This window comes from Schistocerca cancellata, chromosome 4 (genome assembly GCF_023864275.1).
Source record: "Schistocerca cancellata isolate TAMUIC-IGC-003103 chromosome 4, iqSchCanc2.1, whole genome shotgun sequence".
Classification (NCBI taxonomy): Eukaryota; Metazoa; Arthropoda; class Insecta; order Orthoptera; family Acrididae; genus Schistocerca; species Schistocerca cancellata.
The window spans coordinates 384,525,361-384,541,090 of NC_064629.1; the positions used below are offsets into that span (position 1 = coordinate 384,525,361).

At 44.9% G+C, this 15,730-nt stretch overlaps 1 non-coding gene across 1 annotated transcript; it reads right to left on the reverse strand.

Annotated features, from left to right (window-relative positions):
- Positions 1-675: 675 nt before the first annotated feature.
- On the reverse strand, positions 676-748 carry Trnaa-cgc (transfer RNA alanine (anticodon CGC)). Its single transcript has one exon. It is a non-coding gene; the product is annotated as a tRNA-Ala (tRNA).
- Positions 749-15,730: the final 14,982 nt, after the last annotated feature.

A 15,730-nucleotide genomic window follows, 5' to 3' on the forward strand; every position in this document is an offset into this window, starting at 1 on the left:
ATTAGGAGACGCAGGAAAGCGCACATGATATGCAACTCTAAGACAAATAAATATGCAATAATAGGTTAAGTTCTTCTAGAATTTACAAAGGCATTGCCGAGAGCAGCCATCACTGATCAGATGAACTACTGACACACGGAGATAGTAATCAATGAATGCAATAATCAACATAAAAATTTACCAAAAGATCTTAAAAGGCTTGTGGAGCTTAAAATGCAAGGGAAAGTTGAATTCAAGCCAGAATCCTAATACTCGTAGATTGCAGAAAGAGCTGAACCAATGAAGTAGCTATCGAGGTGACGAAAAAGGGAGGTTGTCATGATGGCTTACTACATGGCGGAGTGTGTCGTCTGACTACAAGAGTACGACGTAGTCAAGCTCGCCAGTTGTAAACTGTGGCCCCTATATGTGGTTGACGTTCCTACCGCCTGACCAAGGTAATCAGCAGGCAACCATTACTCCGACTCAAGCCGACAAATACCGAGAGCATATCGCGTGCTCGTCGGGTGTGGTTTTGGTGTTATTACGTCCCGTCGACAACGAGGTCATTAGAGACGGAGCGCAAGCTCGAGTGAGGGAAGGATGGGGAAGGAAATCGGCCGTGCCCTTTCAAAGGAACCATCCCGGCATTTGCCTGAAGCGATTTAGGAAAATCACGGAAAACCTAAATCAGGATGGCCGGAGACGGGATTGAACCGTCGTCCTCCCGAATGCGAGTCCAGTGTGCTAACCACTGCACCACCTCGCTCGGTGGGTGTGGTTTTGCTGTAACTGTTTCTGCGCTTTGAGGTTTAAGGCTTCTAAACGTCTTCACGCTGCACTGTTTACGACCTCAAACAATAGAGCTAGTACCGATTTTTGGGAGGCGCAGTGGGCAAGGACTTCCTGCTGTGACACAAAGAACAAATATAGCCTTTTTCCGTGGGGTTTTCTCTCCTATCTTGACGCTAATCTTCGAAACACAGCCGTTCTTTTAACATCGTGCCTCCTCTAGGAAGAAGAGATGTTTGAAATTTTGTACGAATTTGACGGTTGCCACCATCTTGGGCTAATAATCACATCCTCACAAAATAACCACATCCAAATATAGATTTCGGCATACTGTTCTTCAATATGACAGGATTGTATCTGTGGCGGTCTCACTTCTCTCTCCACTATTAATGAAGGATAAGCCTGCAATTAAAGTTTTGGGCACTTCAAAATAAAATTATACGCATGATAAAAATTTTAGCTGTTAGTCAGTCATGAAAAAAGGGTCTGGAATCTTCAGTCACATGTTTGTAGCACGTTTTTATTAGGTCGCTTTCTTGCCTGTCTGTTCGCTACAAATTTTGCAACTGACTTTAAACTAGCAACCCAATGAGCCAGAGACATATAATTTTAAACATAGCTCAGGGCCAGATGGCAATGTAATATCGACACGCTCTCTTGTCGGACGTTTGCAATAGTGGTGGAGAAGGGGGTGACAAATTTGGTAACACCTGACATCTCAGGTGCCCTGCAGAAACACCGCATTATGTGGTAGTATCAGAATGCATTCTAGGCAGTATGAAAGCAGACACGCGCGGCTGAGCAGAGAAGTGGTGGACAAGAAGATTTACAGGTAGGTGGGCAGAGATGTGTTCAATGTATTTGACATGCATTCATGGTCAGAGCTGCAAGTAAAGAGGTAGTGTATGTATAAACAATTATTTAAATAAAAAGTATAATATCATCTGCATATTAAAATCAATAGAGACATTTCACACACAGAAGATTAAAACCAGAAAATAATTATTAAAATGAAAATAAATTTTTAATGCAACACATTCTTAAATAAGACTAAAAAGTATAAAATAATTTCTCCTAACCACGTACAGATTCCCCATCCTATACAGATAGACCTGAAAATTTGTGTATGTATACTTTTAGTACTTATGACAATCTCCTATGATTTATAACTAAGAACGTTAGGAGGTGAACTGTTCACGAATCAGTTACGTATTGCTAGACTCTACTTTTTCCTCATCAAACTTAGCAGCATTGTCATAGCTGTTAAAAACCCACAAGCACAAACTATTAAGACTATCTGTATAATGTTCAATGTGGGATTACCTGAGCCTCTGCTCAGAACAATTGTGGTATCTGAGGATGCACTCTAAGGAAAACTCCCATCTGTGTAGTTCAGAGAAGCTGTTAAGGGAGGGAACGACCCAGATGCCTTGGGTTGTGAAGCAGCCACTGAAATTGAGCATGTTGCACTCACCAGCGTGTTGTGCCACCAGGTAACCAACTTTGTTCTTGACAACAGCTTTGGTATCCATACCAACAGAAGAGGCTAGGCAGTGTTTGCGGCAGAGTTGGTATATGACCTGGCTGCTTTCTCAGGTGTTTCAGCCTTGGTGGTGTAGGATGAATCTGTCACAGTACTGGAGTAGCAGTACTGAGTGAGTTGATTGGGTAGGTCTTGCACCTTGGTTTGTCACAGGGATATGATCCCTGTGCCAAGGGGTAGCGAGTGTGAGTGGCTTAGGGATGGACTAAAATGTTGCGTAGGATGGGTGAATGACAGAACACCACTTAAGGAAGGGTGGGAATGATCTTGGGTAGGATGTTCCTCGGTGGAGGGCAAGATGAGAGATAATCAAAGCCATGGCGAAGGATACGGTTCAGTTTTTCAAGTCCAGGGTGATAATGGGGGACGTTGTCTGGGCTGTGTGATTTTTTGGTGTTGAAGAGATGGAAGCTGTCGAATGTAAGTATTGTTGGTAGGTAGTGTGTTTCACGTAGACAGAATTGTGGATGAAGCCATCAGACAGTTGAAGATCAACGTCCAGGGAGGTTGAATGTTGGGTAGAGGCCGACTCAGTCAGGGAGATGCGAAAAAGTTGTTGAAGTTGTGAAGGAATGTGGGCAGGGTGTCTTTGACCAGGACCAGATCATGAAAATATCTTCAATTAACCTGAACCAGACTAGGAATTGGGAGTTTTTTGAAGTGAGGAAAGTTTCTTCTAGCTAACCAATAAAAAGGCTGGCACAGGAAGACGCCACGAGTGTGCATGTAACTGTGCCATGGCAGAAGAAAAGAGCCATACAAAACGTGAAAATACATCCAGACCTAATCATCCCCCCTGTAGACAAGGGAGTTGTGAAGACTTACAGTGACTACCTGCCAGACCAGCTGTCTGACTCCTGCAACAATGATCTCATCCTGGACATCCTAACCTCCAATCCCTATTGAAATCCATAGGCCCTTCCCAGACAGTCTCACCTGAGTTCATCTCCTTCCTTTCCCCAACAACACTCTGCACACCCACCTTCCAAATGCTACCCAAAATCTACAAACCCAAGAATCCTGGGCACCACATTGTGGCAGTCAGGCAGCACCATCGAGCCAAGACAGAAGCAGTCATACGGAAGTAACCGATTTTGTGACTTTTACGAGTTCTTAACCAGGAGCGAATTGGATAATTTCATCGTTTACTTTGATAGTTTACTTTATTGAGTTTCTGCATATTAACTTAATAATTATCTTATGGACACAGTTCTGGCGTTTTCGATAGCGCCGGAAAGTAAACCGATTTTGTGACATATTACAAGTTCCCAATCAAGGGTGAATTATGAAATCTCACCTGAGTGTTTCGTTGGTTTGAGTTTTGAATCTCTGCGTATTAATCTAATTTATTGCACACATTTCTTGTGTTTTCGTCAGGGTTTGCAGTAGAGTTTCGCAGCACGTGTCGATAGTCTGTTTCTCTGAGTAGAGTAGTTTTCCATGGAATTAAGTATGGAGAGGGACTGTGATTGTTGTGTGCGGATGTGAGGCGGGTTGGTAACATTTCGCCCTCAGTTGCAGGCTGCAATGGCTTCAGTTACACAGCTTGAAGCTGCAGTGGATGGGCATCACTGTTGTGGCCCAGCTGTGGGGATCCAACGGACTAGCAACACATCAGAGTCTACCGATCGGTCCTCGCCGGTGACCAGCTCAATTACTGATAGCACTGAGGTTGACCCCTCACCTGTGGTCGAGTGGGACCTCGCCTCAGACCGTGGCAAGCGGCGAAAGACTTCCCAGGTGGCTGTACGTAAGGACTGCCCAGTTAGCCTGACATACAGGTTCCAGGTGCTGTCTGTGGCTGACACTGTCACCCAGCCAGATGCAGTCGACTGTCCTGTTTCAGAGAAAACCTTTCAGCCTGCAAGATCCGGGCAAGCACGCTGGTTGACATTATTGGTAGTTGGGAGCTCCAATTTTAGGTGTGTTATGGGGCCCCTTAGGGACATGGCTGCCAAGAAGGAGAAGAAAGCCAATGTGCACTTCGTGTGCATAGCAGAGGTGGAGTCATTGCAGACGTGGAACGGGTCTTTCCGGATGTCATGAAGAGCACGGGGTGCAGCCAACTGCAGGTGGTGGCTCACTTCGGTACCAGTGTTGAATGTCAATTTGGATAGGTAGAGATTGTCTCCGATTTCGAGTGGATAACAGAAGTGGTAAAGGATGCCAGTATTGCTTGCGAGATGAAAGTTATTTACAGTTTTGTAGACAGGACCTATTGCTGACCTCTCGTACAGACCCGAGCGGAGCGTCTGAATCAGATGTTCAGATGGTTCTGCGACCGCTTAGGCTGTAAACTTCTTGACTTGCCTCATACGGTGATTCGGTTTCGGGTTCCGCTGAATAGGTCGGTAGTCCACTCCACGCAGGAGACGGCTACACGGGTATCAGAGGCTGTGTGGCGTGAAGTGGGCGGCTTTTTAGGTTAAAGGGTCATGGAAAAACACGAAAAGGGCTTCAGTCTCAAAAGGTGTAGCCGAACACAGGAAGAACCTAGATAGAGGAACCATCTGTATAACAGTTGTAAACTGTCGTACGTGTGTTTGGAAAGTACCATAGCTCCAAGCGCTAATAGAAAGCACTGATGGTCAAATTTTCATAGGTATGGAAAGCTGGATAAAGCAGGAGATAAGTTCAGCCGAAATTTTTGCGAATAACCTAACGGTGTTCCGAGAGGATAGGCTAAACACAGTTGGCGGTGGCGTGTTTGTTGCTGTTAGAAGTAGTTTATCTTGTCGCGAAATTCAACTAGATAGTTTCTGTGAGTAAGTATCGGCAGCGATGACTCTCGGCAGCCGGCATACTATAATTATTGGGTCCTTTTACCGACCTCCCAATTCAGATGATACCATTGCTGAAAGGTACAGAGAATACTTGAGTTTAGTTTCAAACATGTTCCCGACTCACACAACTATAGTTGGTGTTGACTTTAATTTACCCTCGATATGTTGGCGGAATGACATGTTTAAATCCCGAGGTACGCATAAAACGTCATACGAAATTGTGCTAAATGCATTCTCTGAAAATTATTTCGAGCAGTTGGTTCATGAGACCACGCGAATAGTAAGTGCTTGTGAAAACACACTTGACCTCTTAGCAGCAAATAATTCTCAGCTAATAACAAGCAACAAAACGGTTTCATGGATTAGTGAACACAGGGCTGTCGTAGCGAGACTGAATATTGTAACCCCCAAATCTTCCAGAAACAAACCAAAAATATACCTATTGAAAAAAGCAAATAAAAATTCATTTGACGTCTCCCTGAGAGACGATATTCACTCCTTCCTGCTTAACAATGTAAGTGTCGACCAGATGTGGCTTCAATTCAAAGAAATGGTATCGGCAGCAATAGAGATATTTATACCAAATACATTGACAAACGACAGAGTTGATCCTCCTTGGTACACAAAACGGGTCACAACACTGTTGCAGGAACAACGAAAAATACATGCTAAATTTAAACGGATGCTAAATCACCAACATTGGCAATCTTTTACAAGAGCTCCAAATTTAGCGCAGACTTCAATGCGACGTGCTTGCAATTGTTTTCACAATGAAACTTTGTCTCGAAACCTGGTAGAAAATGCCAAAACATTCTGGTCGTATGTGAAGTATGCTAGCGGCAAGACACAATCAGTGCCTTCTCTGCGCCATATCAATGGAAATACTACCAACGACAAGGCTGCCAAAGCAGAATTATTAAACGCAGCATTCCGAAATTATTACACCAAAGAGGACGAAGTAAATATTCCAGAACTCGAATCAAGTACAGCTGCCAACATGAGTAACGTGGAAGTAAATACCCTCGGAGTAGTGAATCAACTTACATCACTTAACGAAGCAAGTCTTCCGGTCCAAACTGTATACCAGTTGCTTTCAGAATATGCTGATACAATAGCTCCATACTTAACAATCATATACAACCGTTCACTCGACGAAAGATCCGCATCCAAAGCCTGGAACCTAGCTAAAGTCACACCAATATTCAAGAAATGCAATAGGAGCAATCAACTAAATTACATGCCCATATCATTTACGTCGATGTGCAGCAGGATTTTGGGACATATATTGTGTTCGAACATTATGAATTACCTCGGAGAGAACGGTCTATTGACACAGTCAACACGGATTTAGAAAACATCGTTCTTGTGAACCACCACTAGCTCTTTCCTCACATCAAGTGTTGAGTGCTGTTGACATTGAATTTCAAATTGATTCCTTATATTTAGATTTCTAGATGGCTTTTGACACTATATCACAGAAGCGGCTTGTAGTGAAATTGCATGCTTATGGAATATAGTCTCAGTTATGTGACTGTAATCGTCATTTCTTGTCAGAGAACTCACAGTTCGTAGTGATTTGCGGAAAGTCATCGAATAAAACAGAAGTGATTTCTAGCGTTCCCGAAGGTAGTGTTATAGGCCCTTTACTGTTCCATACCTATATGAACGATTTATGAGACAATCTGAGCAACCTTCTTAGGTTGTTTGCTGATGGTACTGTCGCTTATCGACTAGTAATGTCACCAGAAGATCAAAACAAATTTCAAACGATTGATGAAAGATATGGTGCAAAAATTGGCAATTGACCATAAATAACGAAAAGTGTGAGATCACCAACATGAGTGCTAAGAGTAATTCGTTAAACTTCGATTACACGATAAATCAATCAAATCTAGAGGCCGTAAATTACAGTTACACGTAACTTAAATCGGAAGGAACACATATAAAATGTTATGGGGAAGGCTAACCGAAGACTGCGTTTTACTGGCAGGACACTTAGAAATGTAACAGATCTACTAAAGAGACTGCCTAGACTAGGCTTGTCCATCCTCTTTTAGAATACTGCTGCGCGTGTGGAATCCTTACCAGATATGATTGCTAGAGTACATCGGGGAACTTCAAAGAAGGGCAGCACGTTTGGTATTGTAGCGAAACAGGGGAGAGAGTGTCACTGAAATGATACAGAGTGTGGGGTGGATATCATTAAAATAAAGGCGTTTTCTGTTACGGTGGAACCTTCTCACAAAATTTCAATCATCAACTTCCTCCTCTGAATGCGAAAATATTTTGTTCGCGCCGAACTACATGCTAAGAAACGATCGTCTTTATAAAATAAGGAAAACCAGAGCTCGCACCGAAAGATATAGGTGTTTCCTTTTTCGCGTGCTATACAGGATTGGAATTATACCGAATTATTCTGAAGGTGGTTCGATGAATCCTCTGCCAGACACTTAAAAGTGATTTGCAGGGTATCCATGTAGATGTAGATGTAGATGTAGCTGGATACTTTGCTCCGACTGAAAGAACTTCCACTGTTTTTGACCGACACCACCAACGAACTGCTCGAAACCTAGCCTCCTACATCAAAGGCACTAACGAATTTCTTCATCGACTTTCCACCATCCCCACTCTTTACCTTCTGGATTGCTACTCATCACTGTTAATACCACCTCCCAATATACCAACATCCCTCACGCCGATGGCCTTGGTCCCATCAAACATTATCTCTCCGAATGACCTTCAGATTCCAGAACCCCCATGTCATTCCTTACACAGGTTATCAACTATATCCTGACTGACAACTACTTTTCCTTTGTTGGGGCCATCTAGAGGAGATCTTCCTATTCTCTCAAATTTCCTAAATGTGTGTGAAATCTTATGGGACTGAACTGCTAAGGTCATCAGTCCCTAAGCTTACACACTACTTAACCTAAATTATCCTAAGGACAAACACACACACCCATGCCCGAGGGAGGACTCGAACCTCCGCCGGGTCCATGACTGCAGCGCCTTAGACCGCTCGGCTAATCACGCGCGGCCAAATTTCCCAACCCTTAGCTGGGTTCAGGTTCATTGGCGACGTTATCCACATTCCTTCACAACCTCAAGATCTTTCCTTCCAGCCGCTTCAGCTGGTCATCCTCTGCCGAATGCGCCACCTTCCTGGACATTGCCCTCCATTTATATGATGGCTCCATCCACACTTCTGTCCACATAAGCCCACTGAGCACCAACAATACCTACACTTCGACTGCTACCATCCCTTCCTCAGCAAAACATCTCTGCCACACAGCCTTGCCACTGTGGGAGATGTAGTCTGCAGTGACAAGATCTCCCTCTCCCTGTATGCTGAAGGGCTTACAAAGGCCTTCACAGAAGATTTCCCTTTGATATTATTTCACAAACCCTCCAATCCTTCCCGCACTCCAAAGAATCAGATATAAAGTCGTGCCCTCTCGTCACCTAATGTAACCCTGGACTGGAACAACAGAACCATATCCTTTGCCATGGCTTTGATTATCTCTCATTCTGCTCTGAAATGAGGGACATCCTACCCAAAATCCCTCCAAACGCTCATAAAGTGGTGTTCTGCTTTCCAATCACCTACCCAATATCCTAGTCCATCCCTCGCCAGCCGTCCGTTGTGGCCGTGTGGTTCTAGGCGCTTCAGTCTGGAACCGCCTGACCGCTACGGTCGCAGGTTCGAATCCTGCCCCGGGCATGGATGTGTGTGATGTCCTTAAGTTAGTTAGGTTTAAGTAGTTCTAAGTTCTAGGGGACTGATGACCACAGATGTTAAGTCCCATAGTACTCAGAGCCATTTGAACCAATTTGAGCCATCCCTCGCCACTCATATTTCCTATCCCTGTGGCAGACCAAGATGCAAGACCTGCCGAAACCACCACCCACCATTCTTGCTTCAGTCCTGTCCCCAGTAGTCCATCAGGATGATAAGGCACCACCGAACTGATATCTTCAACAAAGTTGATCACCCAATGGCACAACATGATGCTGAGCACAACATGCTCAATTTCAATGGCAGCTTCACAAAGTTAATCATCTTGATCCTTTGCTGTACCACCAGCTTCTCTGAAGAACACAGATGGGAGTTTTCCTTACAACACATCCTCTGCTTTTGGCCTCAATCTCAGTTAATCCTCTGTCCCTGCACCCTCCACTCAACAGTTTCTTCTTCCTCCATCTTGTCTCTATCTCCCAATTCATTTCTGTACGTCGCCTTCAGTATGTGCCACCCACGTCCCACCAGCTGCTACAGTTGATGTAGCCCGTATACTTGTCACCCTTCCCACTCACATTCCTAGCTAGCAAACAGGCTGTCCCTCTCTGCTCCGCTATTCACCCACCTCCAGTCATTCTTCCTGCCTGCCCATTCCGACTCCATCTATCCACCTCACCCAGCACTACCACCAACCACGAACAGACAAGCTGCCACAAAAAAGCATTAGCACTGTTAGTTCGTCTGCAACATGTAGGGGCATAGGCATGCCTATGTTCGTGTGTTTGTGTGTGTTTGTGTGTTTGTGTGTATGTGTGTGTGTGCGTGTGTGTGTGTGTGTGTGTGTGTGTGTGTGTAAGGTTAGAAAAGTGAATGGGGCTACAATAAATTATTTCATATTCTTCATTCAGATTTAAAGTAGTGTTATATTAAAAATTTATTTTTAGTTGTACAGTTATTAATTATCTGATGTTTCCTTCTTTTACACTCCTGGAAATGGAAAAAAGAACACATTGACACCGGTGTGTCAGACCCACCATACTTGCTCCGGACACTGCGAGAGGGCTGTACAAGCAATGATCACACGCACGGCACAGCGGACACACCAGGAACCGCGGTGTTGGCCGTCGAATGGCGCTAGCTGCGCAGCATTTGTGCACCGCCGCCGTCAGTGTCAGCCAGTTTGCCGTGGCATACGGAGCTCCATCGCAGTCTTTAACACTGGTAGCATGCCGCGACAGCGTGGACGTGAACCGTATGTGCAGTTGACGGACTTTGAGCGAGGGCGTATAGTGGGCATGCGGGAGGCCGGGTGGACGTACCGCCGAATTGCTCAACACGTGGGGCGTGAGGTCTCCACAGTACATCGATGTTGTCGCCAGTGGTCGGCGGAAGGTGCACGTGCCCATCGACCTGGGACCGGACCGCAGCGACGCACGGATGCACGCCAAGACCGTAGGATCCTATGCAGTGCCGTAGGGGACCGCACCGCCACTTCCCAGCAAATTAGGGACACTGTTGCTCCTGGAGTATCGGCGAGGACCATTCGCAACCGTCTCCATGAAGCTGGGCTACGGTCCCGCATACCGTTAGGCCGTCTTCCGCTCACGCCCCAACATCGTGCAGCCCGCCTCCAGTGGCGTCGCGACAGGCGTGAATGGAGGGACGAATGGAGACGTGTCGTCTTCATCGATGAGAGTCGCTTCTGCCTTGGTGCCAATGATGGTCGTATGCGTGTTTGGCGCCGTGCAGGTGAGCGCCACAATCAGGACTTCATACGACCGAGGCACACAGGGCCAACACCCGGCATCATGGTGTGGGGAGCGATCTCCTACACTGGCCGTACACCACTGGTGATCGTCGAGGGGACACTGAATAGTGCTCGGTACATCCAAACCGTCATCGAACCCATCGTTCTACCATTCCTAGACCGGCAAGGGAACTTGCTGTTCCAACAGGACAATGCACGTCCGCATGTATCCCGTGCCACCCAACGTGCTCTAGAAGGTGTAAGTCAACTACCCTGGCCAGCAAGATCTCCGGATCTGTCCCCCATTGAGCATGTTTGGGACTGGATGAAGCGTCGTCTCACGCGGTCTGCACGTCCAGCACGAACGCTGGTCCAACTGAGGCGCCAGGTGGAAATGGCATGGCAAGCCGTTCCACAGGACTACATCCAGCATCTCTACGATCGTCTCCATGGGAGAATAGCAGCCTGCATTGCTGCGAAAGGTGGATATACACTGTACTAGTGCCGACATTGTGCATGCTCTGTTGCCTGTGTCTATGTGCCTGTGGTTCTGTCAGCGTGATCATGTGATGTATCTGACCCCAGGAATGTGTCAATAAAGTTTCCCCTTCCTGGGACAATGAATTCACGGTGTTCTTATTTCAATTTCCAGGAGTGTATTTGGTCTTACCGACATGTACGAGCCTTTTCAGGGTTTTGGCATTACAATCACGATACCTGTGGTGCCTAACGTTCACTTGTTAAGATCGCTCTGGATTCGGAGGCTGCCTTTTCGAATCCTTGTGACAGAAGAGGTTTCCTCCACCACTATTTCAGGCAAGGGGAGGAGGGTTGCTGATGTTAAGTTCCTGATCACCTGACCATGCCCCCATATAACGTATCAAGTTTCATGCCCCTGCTGTGTCACAGGGCGTGCAGCATATGACGCCATTGATGGTTATAATGCAACGGTATTGAAACTAACTACTTCCCTACTGGAGTTTATGATCTGTTGTGGTGTTATATTGTCATTATCAACCGTCTGCTGGAGATAGATACACTAGTCGGGCATATAAGTAACCTGAAAAGTAACACAGACTATTCAGAAGCGTCTTCTGCACACAGTATCCGTAACTGATTTGATTGCGAATAATGTCGACGCAAACATATTTTTTGCCGTGCCTTTATTTATAATAATGTAATATTTTAGAAAAAATCTTGATGTTTTGTTTAACGTTAATGTACTCGTACACAACAATTAATATGTTTTTGGGTCGCAAATGAGCACAGAATGTGGTTACTTAGCCACTTGATATCGCATCCACAGGCCTTCCATTTCAATGACCGTCTACAGCCAGTGAGAAAGATAGTGTATGAAGTTAGTAATAACTCTCTCATATCCTGCTATCTCCTCTCAAGTTGTATGTTGACACTCCAAAGGTCATTGTGAGTTCTTAGAGCAGGATCAGGCGAATTTTCTCTATTGCCTATTTCGTCATAGCACATACGTTTTCAATGGGCTTGAGGCATGGTGTAGGTGGAGGCCAATAGAGAACTGAAATACCATTGTGTTCTGGAAACCAATCCTACACAGCAACTCAGATGTGTACTGGACACTGATTCGTCTGGAAATATATTAATAACTAAGGATATAGTTGTCACGCAGTTTAAGTCATAAAATTACGAAAATATGAGTGTACTGTTCAGTACCAATGAGGTCAGTTATCCTGTGAATCAATCCAAGTCCGCAGGAACACACACAAACGAAAACTGCCAATGTCACTGTCATTTAACAACATTATAACACACAGAAACAGTTACTACTGTTGTAAATTCACTATATCCAGTGTCGATGGAGGACTAAAACTTTGGTTTTAATTGACGATTTATGTGGGCGTAATGTGCAACCAGTCTCTTTCCTGAATTTTCATACGATTTATTTTCTTACCATTAATCCAACCATAATTATCCAACCACAATTTACAGATGAAATTATATGTTACAAAACATATATGTATGACACAGCAATACAGTAGAGCGTCGATTATCCGAACGTCGGTCAACCGAACGACCGCTTAACCGAACTGTGTACTCGCTCGCACCTGTTACTCTCTCACCCTACCGTCCATCATCCCCCTCACTCCCAAACCAAGTTTCCCACAGTAGTCGCCGCACTGGGCCACCGCTGGCAAAACATTGCTTCTAATGGGGCCTTCACAAGGCGCTGCTGACCGGCCTAGCCGCCAGTCGCTGTTATTCAACAATCAGCACACTTCTGTCGGCTTGGCACTGGCAGTAGAAGTAGCGGTAGTATCAAAGCTGTTCACAGCAACAGCTGCGCCAGCTTAGAGCTGAGGCGTGCCGCTCCGCGCAATTTGAAGGATTGCGCGCCCCCAAGAAGAGCTTCTCACGGTGCAAACAGTCACTTTCTGTTCTCTGTTACGACCACTTTGTGTGCTGCTGCGTGAAGAAGTGAACTTAACGATACAGAATGCTTAAACGTAAACGTGTTGTCCTTTCGATGAGGGACAAGTACGAGATTGTTAAAAGGTTAGAAGAAGGTGAATTTGCAACCATTTTATCCAATGAGGGAAGTCGACAATTATGGATATAAAAAAACAAAAGAGGAGCATAGCAAATTTTATAGCTACGCTTGATTCTACTGATGGATCAACAAGCCGTAAAACTATGAAGATCGCCACTAACACAGATCTAAGTGATGCAGTTTACAAGTGGTTTACACAAAAGAGATCGGAAGGAGAACCTGTCTCAGGCTTTTGGCAAATAAACATGTACAGTTCGATTATCCGAACAAACCAGTTTTCCGAACACCCATGTCCCCCGATTACTTCGGATAATCGACGCTCTACTGTACTTATAAACGCCTCAAAACGAGAGCTAAATATCCTATCAGATGAAGTGAATAAAAAACGCTCAGCCATCAGATTCACAATTTAACAGCCGACGACAAAAGAAATAACTTCATGATACGAGTATTTCAAGTAGCTTTTGCAGATTTTGCAGGTTTTGCCTAATATATCATTATTCACGAGGTTGAAGAAATTTTTCTCAAAGTCATTCTGTGCACTCCTGCGGTTTTGTGTGTTATTCTCTAGATATGACTTCATGAAGGGAGCTAACCTACGAGATAAGTTTCGATTAATCTTTTTTAAAACCGGTTTCCTTTATAAGCCTTGTATTAGATTTTTGTATTTCATTTTATAGTTCATCTTGTCATTCATGGTCGAATACAATTTCTTTGCTTTTTAGCTGTCCGTCGGTGGTGCCATTTTTTATGGACATAAGGGTGAATCTGACTGTAAATTGTGAATACTTTCAGAGTACTCAGTGTGGTCTCTTCAGAAGACACCACTCACGTGCTGGCCGTCGAAAGCTTGACAGAGCGAATTTCAGCATCTGCGGACCACGAGGGGTGACGCTTGCGTGGTAGTATATCCAAATCAGGCGCCGCACATCCCTTCCCCGGAAAGAATACACGATGCTAACGCCCTCACCGTCACTGGCATAAAGGATGCCGACCACAGAGCTCGGGAGCCAGTCCGTCAGTGTAGATCGTCTCCTCAGTTCGACAGCTCAGCTCCATGGTACAGCGCCTGCCGACATCTTACTTAGTTAGGTTTACGAGAACCAGCGCAATTAGAAAGCTGGTTAATTTCTGAGTTGAAAGAACACTTTATTCAGAGATTGGAACCACTTGTTATGTTCTACATGATTGCTTCTCAAAATGTGAGCAAATGTGTATCATTGTTCAGTTGTAGCACAGTATTTGGATATTCCGTAATGTACCCAACTACCCTGGTCGTTCTCTTGCTTCCTAGTCTACTAATTACTGTTTTGAACAACAGGTGGCGGTAACAGTTCAGTCTTGTTTTAATTATCTCGACGATACTGTCGTTCCCGATTGCAAGCCTGATGAATGTTTGCAAAACCTCTGTTTAAGGTGTTGTCTGACGCAGGGTCGAAGTATAATAAGGACAAAAATGTATTCTTTCTGTTTGAATTCGAGTACCTTGATCATGTCACCAATTCACGGTGTTCCTCCTTCCAATCGCACTTGTACATCAGTTGCGGTCTCTGCTGGTTCAAATGGCTCTGAGCACTATGGGACTTAACTTCTGTGGTCACCAGTACCCTAGAACTTAGAACTACTTAAACCTAACTAACCTAAGGACATCACACACATCCATGCCCGATACAGGATTCGAACCTGCGACCGTAGAGGTCGCGCGGTTGCAGACTGTAGCGCCTAGAACCGCTCGGTCACCCAGGCCGGCTAGTCTGTGCTGGCCAAATTAATGTATTACACCCGTTTTATTGAGAAAGCCGCTCAAATCGTGGCCCCCTTGCATCGGCTACACCAAAAGAAGATTCGTCTTGTTTCGTTGCAGGATCGTCAGGACACCTTTCAAAAGTTGGTAGATGCTTTCTTCATGATCGTTGACTTGCACATTTTGACCGAACAAGGCCTGTTGGTTCAGCTGTTGATGCCCCTTCTCTTGACATTTGGGCCGTTTTGTCCCACGGATCCAGTTATTACTACCATCTGACTGACTTTGTTTCCAAACTGTTTCTAGATGCTCAAAAGAACTACTTTAAGATTGAAAAGGAAGCCCTTGCTATAGTTTATGGTGTAACAAAATTTCACCAGTACTTGTTTGGTTACAAATTCTTCCTGGTAACAAACCACAAGCGCCTGCAAACCTATTTTAGTCCATCCAAGACTATTCCGCCATACACTGCATGGAAGCTGCTGCATAGAACTTTTTTTTTGTCCAGTTGTCAATACTAAATTTTGCATTGGCCAACGCCAACACACTCTCCCATCTTCTTGTTGGATCTGATTCTGATACTTCGGCTGTTTGTTATTATATCTTGGATGTCCAGGACTCGGATACAGTGCAGAACTCTCCTCTTGATTACCGCCAAATTGGTCGGGCCACAGCCTCTAACCCCGCTTAGCGCAGTTTTTTGCATTTCATTCACAATAACTGGCCAAGTTCAGTATTCCAAATCCAGAACTCTTTGCTTCGCCACTACTTTGCTCTCAGGCACAGTCTCACGGTCCACCAGGGGGTGATTTAATTGTACACGGACTTGAACTCGTCACATGTGTTGATTCCTTCTCTTCTTCAGCAGCTAGTACTCCG